This window comes from Pseudorasbora parva, chromosome 1, assembly GCF_024679245.1.
Source record: "Pseudorasbora parva isolate DD20220531a chromosome 1, ASM2467924v1, whole genome shotgun sequence".
NCBI classification, from domain to species: Eukaryota; Metazoa; Chordata; class Actinopteri; order Cypriniformes; family Gobionidae; genus Pseudorasbora; species Pseudorasbora parva.
In genome coordinates, this window is record NC_090172.1 from 46,908,031 (window position 1) to 46,923,734 (window position 15,704).

The 15,704-nt window shown below is 38.2% G+C and overlaps 1 long non-coding RNA gene across 1 annotated transcript in view; it reads right to left on the reverse strand.

Moving 5' to 3' along the window:
- Positions 1 to 15,704, reverse strand: part of LOC137074974 (uncharacterized) — a 22,667-nt gene continuing 6,963 nt past the window's right edge. Inside the window, exons 2-3 of the long non-coding RNA XR_010904971.1 lie at positions 3,119 to 3,539; positions 1 to 419 (exon numbers count right to left, since the gene is read on the reverse strand). This is a non-coding gene — a long non-coding RNA (uncharacterized lncRNA). The remainder of the gene's footprint in view (positions 420 to 3,118; positions 3,540 to 15,704) is intronic.

Below are 15,704 nucleotides of genomic sequence, written 5' to 3' on the forward strand. Positions count from 1 at the left end.
AGGTTTATTGCTCAGTGCAAAATAAATGGATAAGGTGTCAAAAATATTTACAATAATATTTACAAACAAACATACATAAAGTAAACAGAAAGAAAACATAAACAATGCTCAAACCGAGGTGGGAAGGGAAACACAAGTAGAGGCCAAATCAAAGAAATTAACAAAACAAAAACAACTAACAAAGTTTAACCACTAAACTAACTATCAAAGCAAAATGTAGAAATAAAAAGTCTTCAGCGTAAATGACGCCCAAACTAAACTACACTAACTAAACAAAACAAAACATACAAAATACGGCACTCTCTCTTAACCTAGTGTGTGTAATACAGCAACAAACAAACGTCCTGCGTGGTACGCAATGTATGTCGTACGACCTGCTTTTCCTGTGCTCTCCTTCCCAGCCTCACCGCCATAGACGACTACTGAAAGAAACAGAACATGCAACATTATTAGGAACCCACACGATTACAAAGAACGTTTACTGAGAGACAAAAGTCTCATTCTCAAGTACCACGCCGCAGCATGACACGGGGCAGGAAGCTAACCCTCCAGCCCCCGATTTGGAGGAAGATCCGGCTTTTAAAGCACAAGGCCAACCCTGATTGGATGGAGCGGCAGAGACGTCATCTCCAACACTGACGTCTGCAACGGGGATCCCCTCAATCTAAAAGAGACACACACACACACCCACACCCACATACCAAATACGTACAGCGTACGTAACACTTCCCCTCCTAAAGACTTAACCAAAACGTATTAAAAAAAACAACAACAACAAAAAAACTGAATAAAAACTTACTGGATACATAAATTACATTATGCTCTAGATAAAGCATCCGCGACAACGTTTTCAGATCCCTTCTTGTGCTTGTTGTTTAGATTATATTCCTGCACAACTAATGACCAACGCATGAGTCGCTGGTTATGATTGTACATTCTGGACAGGAAAACCAATGGATTATGATCAGTGTAGACAGTCACTGGTTCCACAGATGAACCGACATAGACTTCAAAAAACTGCAACGCTAAAAGAAGGCTTCCTTCTCTATCGTAGAGTAATTAACCTGATGTTTGTTAAATTTCCGCGAGAAATAACAAATAGGATGGTCTAACCCAGAGTCACCCTCTTGAAGCAACACAGCGCAAGTGGCAAAAGCACTCGCGTCTACTTACATCTTAAACGGACGGGAGAACTCTGGCGCGGCCAGAACAGGTGCACTGCTTAAGCCTAGTTCACACTGCCCGACTTTTGCCCCGATTTTGAGTCGCCGACAGGTTTTGCGAAATCGCCGACAAATGCCCGAGATCACAGGCAAATCGGTGCTCGTGTACGCGAGTGACAATCACGCAGTGTGAATAATCAAAGACGCGATCAGAGAGAATCGCAGACGAGTCGCCGATGCCAGTGAGATATTTGGCATGCTAAATATCTGGACCTGTCGGCGATTCAAACTCCTGCTGTGTGAACTGCGTTCTGACTGAAAATGACATCGGCGATGACCGACAGCCAATGAAAGAGTGAGATACAGGGCAGCAGGACGTTTAGGGAGGAGTTATAGAGTAGAATATCAGTATTTTAATAGATATATTTACAATTATAATTTATAAATAGGTATAAAAAACATTTGCACATCCAGCCACAGCAGCAGCACATTACAAAATTGTTTATTTACCTCAAACTGTCTTTGCAGAACACAATCCTGGCTCCCTCTGTCTCTCCAACAATTTCTTCCGCCATAATCTTTTTTTTTCTTTTTCTCCACAAATCAGCGCACATACAGTTTGAAGCAAACGTTGTGCAGTTTATCATTTTAAATAACAATTCAAAGTCTCGCGCGAGAAGTCTGACGCACGTGTGATCTCGCGTTGTTTACTTGGCACATCGCACGTGTAGTTGGGAAACGTAGTTTGCACACTGGAGAGAGAGAGAGTTGTCGGCGATTCTTCCTCTTGTTCAGTCATGCAGTGTGAACTCCTCTGTCGTCAAACCATCGTGCAGTGTGAACACAGCAGTGACTGAATGACACCCCAGATAGTCATGCAGTGTGAATAGAGCAGTGACTCGACGAGTTTGAAAATCGTGCAGTCTGAACTAGGCTTTAGCAAGGTCTTAATACTATTAAAAGTATGTTGGCAATCATTCGACTACACAAAATCATTCACAGGACTTAACAGTCTGGTAAGAGGCTGCACAACAGCAGAAAATTTTCGGCAAAAGCCCCTATAATACCTAGCCATACCTAGAAAACGGCGCAACTCCCGTCTGGTGGTGGGCACAGGAAAATCAACGATAGCCGAAACTTTGGCCAACACTGGTCGAACTTGACCCTGACCAACTACTTTCCCCAGATATGTGACTGTGGCTTTTCCGAACTCACACTTCGTCAAGTTTATCGTTAAAGACGCATTTGCCAGTCGTTCAAACACAGTTCTTAAAAGAGATAAATGCTCTGGCCAGTCAGAAGAATATACCACCAGGTCATCAAGTTAAGCGTTACAATTTGGCACTCCGGACAACACAATATTAACCAGACGCTGGAATGTTGCCGGGGCGTTTCGTAATCCGAACGCCATGACTTTATATTGGCAGAAGGTGTCAGGCGTTACAAACGCAGATATCTCTGCTGCGTGAGGTGTAAGGGGCACCTGCCAGTACCCTTTAAGAAGGTCTAATTTGGTTACAAATTTTACGGAACCCAGATTGTCTATACAATCTTCCATTCTCGGCAGAGGATAACAATCCGGAACAGTAACAGCGTTGACTTTTCTATAATCTGTACAAAATCGAAAAGTACCATCGGGCTTAGGCTCTAGAAGACACGGAGAACTCCATGAACTGAAGCTAGGTTCAGCTAGGTCATGTTTCTGCAAGTGGTCAACCTCTGACTTCATCACTGACCGTTTCATACTATTAACTCTATACGCATGTTGTCTTATTGAAGAATCACACGTAATCTGAATGTCGTGTTCCAACACGTTAGTTTGAGACGGGGTGTCTCCAAACAACATGGGAAAATCGTTAATCACGTTCATTATATCCTGCTTCTGGACTTTGGGTAGATTATTCAAAAACTGTGGCAAGTTCTGCAGTATCGCTGAATTAGAGAGTCTCACACACCACTGTGAACCACGAAGAGACACACCGTCATCGTCATCCCGGCATCCACCATCAGATGGCAACTCCTCTTCGCAAAGCTCAGCTGTGGGCACAGTAACAGCAGCCGTAGATTCGGCAACAGAGCAAACCTTCGTCCCAACCTCTTGTCACGGTTCATGGATTCCCTGTCTCACTCTTGGGTGCGTGTTGAATGTAGGTGGGGGCGGATTGGCTCATCACGCACCTGTGGCTGGTCGCCTGTGCCAGCTGCAACTCATCACCTTCACCCTATTTAGTCTCTCTGTTCTCTCTTGTCTTTGTCAGAGCGTTGTTGGATGTTTCCCCTTGTGTCTCCGTGTCGGTTGTCGTTTCCCCCCTCCGTGAAACGCTGGATCCCTTCCTGGATTGCCTGCACCGATCTCCTCACCGCCATAGACGACTACTGAAAGAAACAGAACATGCAACATTATTAGGAACCCACACGATTACAAAGAACGTTTACTGAGAGACAAAAGTCTCATTCTCAAGTACCACGCCGCAGCATGACACGGGGCAGGAAGCTAACCCTCCAGCCCCCGATTTGGAGGAAGATCCGGCTTTTAAAGCACAAGGCCAACCCTGATTGGATGGAGCGGCAGAGACGTCATCTCCAACACTGACGTCTGCAACGGGGATCCCCTCAATCTAAAAGAGACAGACACACACACACCCACATACCAAATACGTACAGCGTACGTAACAGGTGTCATAAACTGACTTTTTACATTTTTTATACTGTTGTCTGAGGTCAAATTATGCTATTTGCATGATTTTTACATTCCAAAAAATGGTCATGAATAAGTAATAGGCTGTTTTGAGCCTATAGCTCTTGAAACTCTCTGTTATTATGGGCATGTCGCATTGAAGACTTGGAAGTAAACACCTGCTGCTATGATTGGATAACAGTTTTGCATATTATAATGAGCTTCTTCTCCCTCGTCAGTAGATGTGGGGAAATGTTTTGAAAACGTGGAAAAACGGCAAATACAAAGCCTGTGACAGTGTGGTAAGTTATGTTTAGTTAGACACGTAAATAATCAGTAGATATCAAATGCAACGATGCAGAACTATCACATATACAGTATATATAAATTACTCACATAATTGTGTTGCATCATTCCTGTCAGATTCAGAAGCCACAATTTTTTTTTGCCAGTCTTTTGGATTTGCAGACAGGATTTGCAGATGTTGAAGAAATTTTTATAATTTATGTTTGAGTTCACACAAGAAGTCAACATCTGTTTCTGCCATAATAAAACACCATAAGACAGTGTCTTTTGAAACCCAGGGGTAGGGACGGGAACCCTAGTTTGAGAGTTTTCCCTCTTTAAAGGTGTCGGCTAATCTAAATTAGATCAAAGACCATTGTTTGTTGCTTTTCATTTAAATTAGTTCTAAGAAAGAAGGGGGGCCATGTATGTGTGTGTGTTTCTCACTTTCCCCCTGTTGGTACAGGGACCATTGTGTCCCATGACAAAAGGGTTGGGGGGAGACATTTTTTTCACCTTCCTCGGTACGGAAAAACACTACTGAGACACTGAGGGGTATAAAAGCTTGGGCCTTCTTTGTTTCCTCAGTTCACACCCGACGCAGGCATTACCTGGTTGATTGTGGATTCATTCTTGCAAGGATTAAATCTTTATAAAGACAAAATTGGCTAAGGTTTGTCTCTTATTCAGAAATGCAACGGAGTTAATATAATTTTGCCTAAACACAGACAAACGAATCCGTACTGAAATGAAGCAAACAAATGCAATGTCTTCCCCATGTGCACTGGACCTTCATTAAAAATAAAATTTGAAGGAAGCTTAATTCAAGTTCGATCCGAATCATGAATCAATATGCTGATTCCTGACCGTGTTGAATCTTTATTTGAGGTTTGAAATCAAACGTGGAAGAGGAGACAATGCTGAATAAAGTCGTAGTTTTTGCTATTTTTGGACCAAAATGTATTTTCGATGTCACATATGGACTACTTTGATGATGTTTTTATTCCCTTTCTGGACATGGACAGTATAGTGTGCGCACACTTGGATACGCTGTCAGACTAAATATAAAATATCTTAAACTGTGTTCTGAAGATGAACGGAGGTCTTATGGGTGTGGAACAATATTAGGTTGAGTCTTTAATGACATAAATATCATTTTTTGGTGAACTAACCCTTTAACCTACAGGATATTCTCATATTACCATGACCTTTTATATATCAAAAGCTTAAGTGAAAGCTGATTTCTCAATTCATGACCCCTATAAGTACTAATACAGGCAAAACATTCTGGTGCTACTTGACCTCAGTGCTGCATTCTACACTGTTGATTACAACAAAGTTCTTGACAGGCTAGAAAACTGGGTCAGGCTTTCTGGGACAGTCCTAAAATGGTTTAAGTCATACTTAGAAGGAAGAGGTTTTTATGTGAGTATAGGTGACCATACGTCTAAGCGGAGTCCTGCATGCAAGTGCCAATTCTTATACCACTCCTATTTAACTTGCATATGCTATCACTAAGCCAAATAATGAAAAAAAATGGGCAAACTGCCAACCACAGCTATGCAGACGACACCCAGATATACTTAGCCCTATTGACTAACAACTACAGCCCCATTGCCTCCTTGCATCAAGTGCAATTTAATGCTTAAATTAAACAAAGAAAAAGCTGAAGTAATTGTGTTTGGAAACGAAGATGTAGTTCTCAAAGTGAACGCATACCTTGAGGCTAGGGGTCAAACAACTGAAAATCAAGTCAGGAATCTTGGTGTGATTCTGGAGTCAGATCTTGGTTTCAGTAGGCTAGTCATATCAAATAAATAACTAAATCAGCTTACTATCATCTCAAAAATATTGCAAGAATTAGATTAGAATTGTTTCCAGACAAGAGTTAGAGAAACATATTCATGCTTTCATTACCAATAGGGTGGATTATTGTCATAGACTTCTCACTGGCCTTCCCAAAAAGACAATTGGACAGCTGCAGCTCATACAGAACGCTGCAGGATTTTGAGCAGAACCTGAAAAAATGTAACATAACACACCAGTCCTTTACACTGGCTCCCAGTTACATTTAGGATTGATTTAAAAATATTATTATTGGTATTTAAATGACAAAATGGCCTAGGACCTCAATATATTGCAGATATGCTCATTGAATAGAAACCTAACAGATCACTCAGATTACTAGGATCACATCAGCTAGAAGTACCAAGGGGGTTCCACTATACATGGTGAGTCCGCTTTTAGATATGCCAGCTGCAGCTGGAGCCAGCTTCCAGAAAAGATGAGATGTTCTCCAACAGTAGCCACATTCAAATCCAGACTCAAAACATCTGTTTAACTGTGCATTTACCAAATACGTCTGACTTATTGCACTGTATTTTATTTTATTTTATTTTTTTTGCATCCTCATTTTTGCATCTAAACTGAACTCAAGGGACATGTAGCTTTGGGCGCCCAAACGGGACCTCAACTGCAGTTGCATACCAATTGCCTAGAGTTGATAGCAGTGTTACTCACTCTGCGCTGGTTTTGACTATTGCTTCAGCTTCATAAATGTGCATGGTCAGGTAAGACAAGGAGCAGGTTTTGATTGGTTGTGCCTCCCTGGCCCATCTGGACCTGCTCCTTTCGACAGCCCCTCCTGGCAGACTCCCCTGAGGAAGGACCATATGGCACCTGTGTCCAGACCTCTGGAACCTCCATGTGTGACTTCTGGATAGGCTGCGGAGTACTACCTCCGGTGGTGGTAACCACTCAATCCAGAGCTCCATCTACTAGGCAAGCTTATGATTGACAAGTGGAGACCCCTGGAAATGCCCAATCAGTGCTTTCCTTCCTGCAAGAGAAGTTGGAGAGATGCTGTCCCCATCCACCATGAAAGTTTATGTTGCTGCCATTGAAGTTGATGATAGTTTTCACTTGTAAAGCATTACCTGGTCCTAAGGCCTTGAGTTCAGGCCAGCCTCTTCTTACATGATCCTGAGACCCTGGCCAGGATACGTGCCCAAAGTTCCCACCACTCATTTACGGGACCAGGTGGTGAACTTGCAAGTACTGCCCAAGTTGCAAGTACGAGTGCAAAGTACACTAGTGAGACAGTTCAGTGGCTGTGATGCTTTCCATAGGGACCCCATTTGTCAGTCTTAAACATAATGTTAAACATGACTGAGAGATAAGGACCTGGTTACTGATGTACTCATTCCCTGATAGAGGGAACAGATATGTTATGTCCATCCTGCCACATCTCTGAACCACCCCGATAAATCGCTGTGATCCCTGTCTCCCTCCTCAGAACAAATCTGAATGAGTGGATGCATGCTACAACTCAGAGGTGGGGCTCCCAAGTGAGACCCCATTTGTCTTCAAAATAATGTCTCCGTTCTCTCCATCCAACGTGATTTACAACACGTTAATTTATCCACTTCTCCAGAGTAAACTTTAAAGTTACTTAGGCCGGAAAAGGTGACAGAATGGACGATATTCGTCTGTATTTGCAATACACGAGCTAGACAGCGAGGTTCAGCGAGACAAAAGCTGGCAGTGTGAATGCACACAGGCGTGCCCAACTCCTGCTCGCCATACACACTTCTTTTGCCTTGCCAACGCACCGCTTGCGCATGCAGCCTGCGGTGTAAAGTCGGCGTTATAACTCCGGCCAGCCTTCCTTATCTGTCCCACCTGCCATTTCTACATGTGACCTGACCTGCAGCACTCCCCTTTTACTGTCTTTTACCTTTTTTACTGTATATCCACACACCTCTTATTTCACGAGAAAAGGACACCCACTGTCTGAGGTAACATAAGCACGAGGCTACATTGCGCATGCGTCGAACCATGCGCTGCACACGCTCCAAACTTTTTTTTTTTATGTAGTCTACCGTTCCACCCCTATTATTTAAATGTCTGAAACCTGAAATCATTTTTATTGTATTGTACTATAAAAGTTTGTATATATGTATTTGTTTTATCTCAAATTGCTTGTAGAGCTTTGAGTACTAGAAAAGCACATTATAAATCAAATGTATTATTATTATTATAAAACACTGAATAGTTGTTGTATATGACAAGTGCTGAGCATGTCTGTCTCTGCCGAAAGCACATTTGAATTTAGCAGTTGATCACATTATGCCCTGACCATTATAATCACACGGATGTGCTTATACACGCCAAAGACCAGCCAAGACTGATCGCACCGGTGTGATCGTATAAGCTTTGATACTTCCTGTACATACATTTTAAATGTAGCTTTCTCAAAATCAAGAATACTAAACAGAAAAAACAACCTTGGTTTAACAGTGACATCCACGCTTTAGGGAATGTAGAAGGGCAGAAAGAAATGAAAAAAGGATACATTACAAATTTAATTTCAAGATCTGCAGTCTGTCTCAATTCCAGGAATTCTTTGCAAATGTATTTGTTTTTAAATTCCCACTGCCCAAACAATCTATTCTCCACTTTAAATTCAGTGTTAAATCCTTTTAGGGCAGCTAGTCCAGATCATAATTCAGAGTCATGTGATATGTCACATTTTGTAATTTCTTTATAAACAAAATCACTGGCATTTTTTTCTTGTAATGGATCTTAGATTTTTCAATTCTTAAATATTAGTCCATCCTGTTTTTCTATATTTCAGATTATTTCACACATATTATTTGAATTGCTAGGTATTATTTCCAGCATGAAGTCAACCACCTGTTCTCTTGATGTCATTCCTATAAAGTTGCCCAAGGATGTACTGGCCTCTGTGACGCCTAGTTTGTTCTCTATTATGAATCCTTCCAAAAAAAAAAGCAGCATTGTTCCATCCTGGTCTAAACGTTCTTTGGTTCAGCCTTTACAAAAAAAAAAAACACACAAAAAAATCTTGATCCCACCGATGCCAATTATCTCAGGTGCATCTCAAAAATGAAATTAATTTGATTAAAAATAAGAGACACAGCACAATAGTGAGGCAGGAAACAAAGTCAAAACAATAGGGGCAGACCACAATGGGAGAACTGGCTGGTCAGGGTTGAGACAGCAAAGATGGGACGCTCAATGATGGAAACAAGGCAGCAGCTCAGGGAGCTCAGGGAACCAGGCTTGACAGTGGGTGATGACTAGCACCAGACTAGTTGCCAGGCCAGGAGAGTCAATGATGACCTGGGTGGAACAGGATGCAAGATAGGAAACCAACACAAGACAGGCTCCAGAGCTTTGGAACACTTTGTCTCTCTTCATTAGATCAACCCTTACTCTATCTACATTTAAAGTCCCCAGTGAACCGGAAGTAGCAAGTGATTTTTCTTCAGTGCTGTGATGTATTTCCAAGTGAAATAGAATATTGAACAGAAGGCAGGGTTTTACCTCAGCGCTCCTCCTCTCCATCTCATGCTCATAGCAGACGAACCGTTGGAGGCGAGTGGTTAAGCATTTTAAAACGCAAGCCATCAAAGTGACATCAGCTGAGAAGGAACGCCGTTTCCAGACCGGAAGTTACTTTTCAGAATTTGATTAAAGATAACCACGGCAAACTATTTTTTTCTGTGTATTATCTTGCAAGGATTAATTGTTCACCCTAAGACCTGTAATATTTGCTAACAAAGTAAATAAGATCGATTTTGATTTCAGGAGGACTTTAATCATCTCTTAAAACCCTTTTTTTTTTTTTTAACTGCTCAAATTGTGTATTATCTATTTTCCCTGGTTTATGCATAACTTGATTACATCTTTAGTATAGTTATGTTTTATAATTGTTTGGTGAAGTTTTGTATCATGTTTTTATATTCTTAATGCTTTTATTGTAGAGATGTGTAATCTTATGTCTGTTGTGCATCATTTTAATCAGCACTCATGTTGCTTTTAGGGTGCTATATAAATGTACCTGACCTTGACCTTGATCAAATTTGCCTTTTTCTATGAAAAAGAGTTTAGATTTTTGCTTGCAGCTGAGATTATATTCAAGATATTCAATGGTTTAATTTGATATTTTTTACATCTGATATATTTCTCATCAACCTCCCAACATAAAGATTGTGTGTGTGTGTGTGTGTGTGTGTGTGTGTGTGTGTGTGTGTGTGTGTGTGTGTGTGTGTGTGTGTGTGTGTGTGTGTGTGTGTCCTTGTTTATATTAGATTGTGGGGACCAAATGTCCACATACGGATAGTAAAACCTGAGATTACCTACATTGTGGGAACCAGCCAAAGGTCCCCATGCACTTTTCAAAAGGCTTATACATCATACAGGATGACTTTTTTTGAGAAACTAAAAATGCAGAATGTTTCCTGTGATGGGTAGGTTTAGGGGCAGGGGCAGTGTAGGGGGATAGAATGTACAGTTTGTAGGTATAAAAACCATTACGCCTATGGAGAGTCCGCACAAAGATAGTGAACCAGACGTGTGTGTGTGTGTGTGTGTGTGTGTGTGTGTGTGTGTGTGTGTGTGTGTGTGTGTGTGTGTGTGTGTGTGTGTGTGTGTAGTACTTCCTGTTTGTTCAGTTCTTTGTCGGTGATTGTTAAAATTATGTGTGAAAAAAGATTATTTAAGAGATTATTATTTCTTCTGACAATAAACAATTTTCCTGATACATAATATCCACAGCTCATGTTGTCTAGATTTTGTTTCTAAAATATGTATATCTATCCCTCACAGCCTCACTCATGTTAAAAATCAAGGATGTTGCTTCTGTGAATAAGGTCTATTAAAATGATGGTATTTTAAAGGCTCCTAATTTTGTTTTGGAGATTGACTCCTACAACAAGTTTACATGCTAAGGTTAGGTTCATTTTATCATATTATACATTGCACATCACCACATTTTTCAATAATTCTCAAATCCAGTGTTCTGTATTTTGCGTACGTGAGTTTTTGTTGTAGGTGGCTATTGTAGATGGCTATTGCAGATGGCTAAAAAAAAAACTTGTGTACTGTGCTAATTAATTGATACTTCTTACAGCTCTTACAGTTTATTGGCCTTGTTTGTTTTGTTGCTTCTATTGCTCTCCCCTTTTTTGTAAGTCGCTTTGGATAAAAGCGTCTGCTAAATGATTAAATGTAAATGTAAATGCTAACTACTCAACAGATAAATCTAAATCCCTTCTTTCCTCGAACCTGCTCTGCTTGGATTGGCCAGATGGCCCAGTCTGTCATAATACACAGTGATATTGTGTACGTGTTTTGGAAACTAAATAAATACCCATTTCCATAACTGAATTTCAGCTCCGTCTGGAGGCTTCCTAAAGCTCAGCGATTGTACACACTGTAAAAACAGTTTAACAGTGACATTCACTTGTATGTGATACGTTATATGCTACTTAGTTTGAGGTACATTATGAGACTGTAATTCCTAACTATCAGCATTAACAAGTGAATATCTGTCAACAAACCAATGTGTATATTTCTAAATTTATTGCGGTGCACATCTGGGAACTGTATCAATAACGGTGCAGTCACTCCTTGGGGCACTTAACATGCTCAAAAACTCTTGAAACTTTGTGGTTTGAAAATCGCATGCACTTATGTTTGACATACTCCAAGGAAATTTATCCAATCACCACCAAACTCGATCAGCATGAATCCTAGATACTGAGGATGCTAAATTGCACACAGATATTTTCATCCCAAACTGTTTAGCCATGGAGAATCAACAAAACTCCAAACTTACTCAACCGTGTCTTTATGGACCATGCTTTGTGCACTGATGCGCAATTATGTTTGAACAGGTAGGGGCCAAACTGAGCAGTCTGCATACCTTGACTTGATACACCTGTGCTGTGGCCATTGAAGTGATTGGAACACCTGAATTCAATGATTTAGAGAGTGTCCCAACACTTTTGGCAATATAGTGCCTTAAAACACGACAGATGTAAATCTGTGAAAGGATTCTTGATATCTTGAATACTGTTGGCATGACAATGCTTCAAACTTTAATATTAGTTATTTCTCTTGGCATGCTCTGGACATACTTCAGAGTTGTCAGCCAGTAGACATGGGCTTGTAGGAGGGGTTTTTGACTAAAATGGGGGTTTAGTTTAACCTATAGTTATCCAACTCAGTACATATATTGTTGTCATCAAATCGGACAGTTTTCTAATTGATAGTCATTAGCTCCAACCAACAGTAAGTCTGAAGTTTTTGTTTGAATATGTATTTTTTTTTATCTCTTAACTACTGCTTCAAAGGGCTTCATATGATTCACAACAAACTTTATTAACATCATGCCAATATATTGAAGATGATAAACTGCAAACAGGAATAAGATCTCTTGAACTGTGTTGCCATTGTGAGGGATTAAATTAATAACAAAAAAGGAAACTGGAAGAGTGTAATATCTTCTAAATAATCAATTATACACCTCTCTCTATATAAAATACCATAAAACGTTTTACCACGTTTTACCATAAAACCATCTCTCTATATAAAATAATACAAATAAAAAAATTAACTTTTCTAAAGAAAGAAAAAAAAGTATATATATATATATATATATATATATATATATATATATATATATATATATATATATATATATATATATATATATACACACATACACACACACACACACACACACACACACACACATTCATTTGAGTATTTTTGCCCTTTTAAAAGTAGTTTATAGGGGTTGGACTGGCATGACTAAATTACACAATGGAACATGGAAAATACATGTTATCATTCACCCATTTTAATAAGATGATGTCTTTGTTTGTTTTGCTGTCATGGTTCCAGACATGAGGCTAGTTTATGGCCACAATCAAAGTGTTTTTTATGCCTTGAGAAAACTGTAATCTGTACTTTGTTCTGATAAAATGCAATACTCGTATACAAAATATCTCCTGAACAACATAACTGCAAAACCACTATTTTCACTCAAGATGAACATTTACATATTTTAAAGTTTTCATTCATTGCACTTTAGGCCAACATAAAAAAAATACACAGTAAAAATATACTATTAATTTGTAAAAACTGACAGATTTTGTTGTTAGTAATTCATCATAAAAATGGTGAAACATTTTAGGTATTAGGAGATGACATATTGGTCTGTATATTTTAACTTATAACTATAATTTCATTAAGTGATTTACTGTCCACACTGAAAAAAAACGATTTGTTGGCTCAACATCCATTACTTATAAAGATAATTAGATTAAACTCAAAAATATATATATTTATAACATTTCAAGCTCTACTTAACATATTCTAGCATATGCAACACAAAAATGTAAGTCAAAAGGGAACATAAGTGTATGCGTAAAGTAAACAAAAAAACGTAAGTGCCATCAACTAGCATTACAACTTGGTTAAATTTAAGTAATGCCAACATAACATTTTACCTATTTGTGAGCTGCGTGATATTCAAATATTTTATCCAGCCAATCAGAAGAAGCACTGTAAAAAGTAATTGTTGAATCTACTAAAGAGATTTTGGAAAATTTGTTGATTTAACTTGAATATACTGGGTATTGTGAACTTTTAGGTGGATGCAATAGTTAAACTATTAAAGTTAAAGTTTAGTACATTGTACTTAAGAATGTTGAGTGCATTGTACTAAATGCATGTTCACACTGTTAATCCAACAGCTGTTGTTACTAAAACTTTTTAGTAAACTTTACTTAATGTCCAATAATTAGAATTTACTTAAAACAATTTAGTAATCTGAACTGTTTGCATACTATGCCTTTGTTACTTAGAAAACCCAAGTAAACATTACTTGACTGGTTTGAGTACCATTTTGCCAAAGGAAAAAAACACACACAAAAAAACAGGTGGGCGGGCAAAAGGTTGAGGCAGAGCAATTCTTAATAGACTTTTCACTCATTTCCTCCACTGCAGTCATCGTTCTTCTTAGTTGTATTCACTCATTTTCCAGTCATCTTGAATGTTATTGAAAATACAATTAAATACTTTGGGAAAGTGTCACATAAGCTGACTTCATAAATTTATGTTGATTTCCTAAAATTTCTCACCATTATGGTGATCAGTGTATAAGTGTATAAATAAATACATCTACACATATATATATATATATATATATATATATATATATATATATATATATATATATATATATATATATATATATATATAAATGTAATACCAATTAATGATCTTTTAACATTTTATTGCTAACACTTTTGACAAATTTTTAATTGTGTTGATATAATGCCTCTATATTTGTGACAATATCCAACAATTGACCATGCTTGAGTCACACACAGACTTCAACATTAAGCATGCAAAACACAACAATGGTAACATTTTAAGACTATTACAAAGTTCATTTGCTATCATTATTGGGGTTATACTGACAAAAGACAGCAAATAAAATGCTAAAATAAAGCAAAAAATAATAAAACAGAGTTACGTTTGCCTGTGATTAATTTATTCATGCTGCAATGCATTCTGGGAGTACACACTTCAGCTCACAGATACACTGGTACACAGATACACACGATAGAATCTACTAAGTAATGTTAAGTTAACACAACTTGCACATACTTGCATGTTACATATATTTTTAAGAAAAGCATGTTGAGTGAACTCAAATATTTAAGTACATATAAAAAAGTTTTTCTTGTTAATTTTAAATAAAATTATTCCAAGTTGGGTTTACTTAAAAAGTATGATGCAAAAATGGTGCATATATATTTTAAGTAAACCCAACACATAATTTTTACCAGTGCAGAAAAAACAAAACAAAAAAATGTATGTATTTTTTTCTGTAAAATAGACAATTGTTGCACTACCAATAATATATCACAAAGTATTGAATACTTAAATCTGAACATTTGCGACATTTTGACCAAATTATGTTATTCTTCATCTTTGACTGATGAAAATTTAATTGGTTGAATGTTATACTTTTCCACATAGGTGGATAGACGTGGCATTGTGTCCTGTATCTGCACTTGGCATTTCTGTTTGTTTTTTATGGCCTGTGCGGCACCACCTGGTAACTTGTCATATGCTTGTCACGAATACTTTTACACAAGTTTATCATTAAAAGGGTGTGCTTTTGGCAATGGGTGATTTATTGCAGAACTATTTTATGATTAATGTTTTCAGGAATCAGGACTTTACTGCTTCTGTCCTAAGTTGACACAAACATATTGCAGACAACAAGGATATTGTTATATCATTCAGAACCCTGTTATCAAATGATGTCATGGTTCTTTAATGCTATCAAACACTAAAATATAGTTTGTTAAAATCTCCAGTTTGATTGTGGAAATAAAAATAACTCTGGACTCTGGACCATGAAAATACCTTTACTGGCTGAACTTTCAAACTGCCAACTGTCCACTAACCTTGACGTTTTGTGAAGGTCATTAAAGATTTTTCACATATTTCAAATCAGTTCACTTTGTTTCTGTTTTACATTTGGCGGTTATTATGGATATATACAATGAAATTAGCTGAAGCATTAAGGGAGAAAGTTGAGTGTTGGAGCACATTTTGTTTGTCATAATGTAGTGCCTCATGTTTGCTATAAGTGCCTCAAACTTTGTATATGGCTATAATATTCCGCTAAGTTGTTTTGACTAATTTCTAAACTATGTACAAACCAGATCCCAAAAAAGTTGGGACAC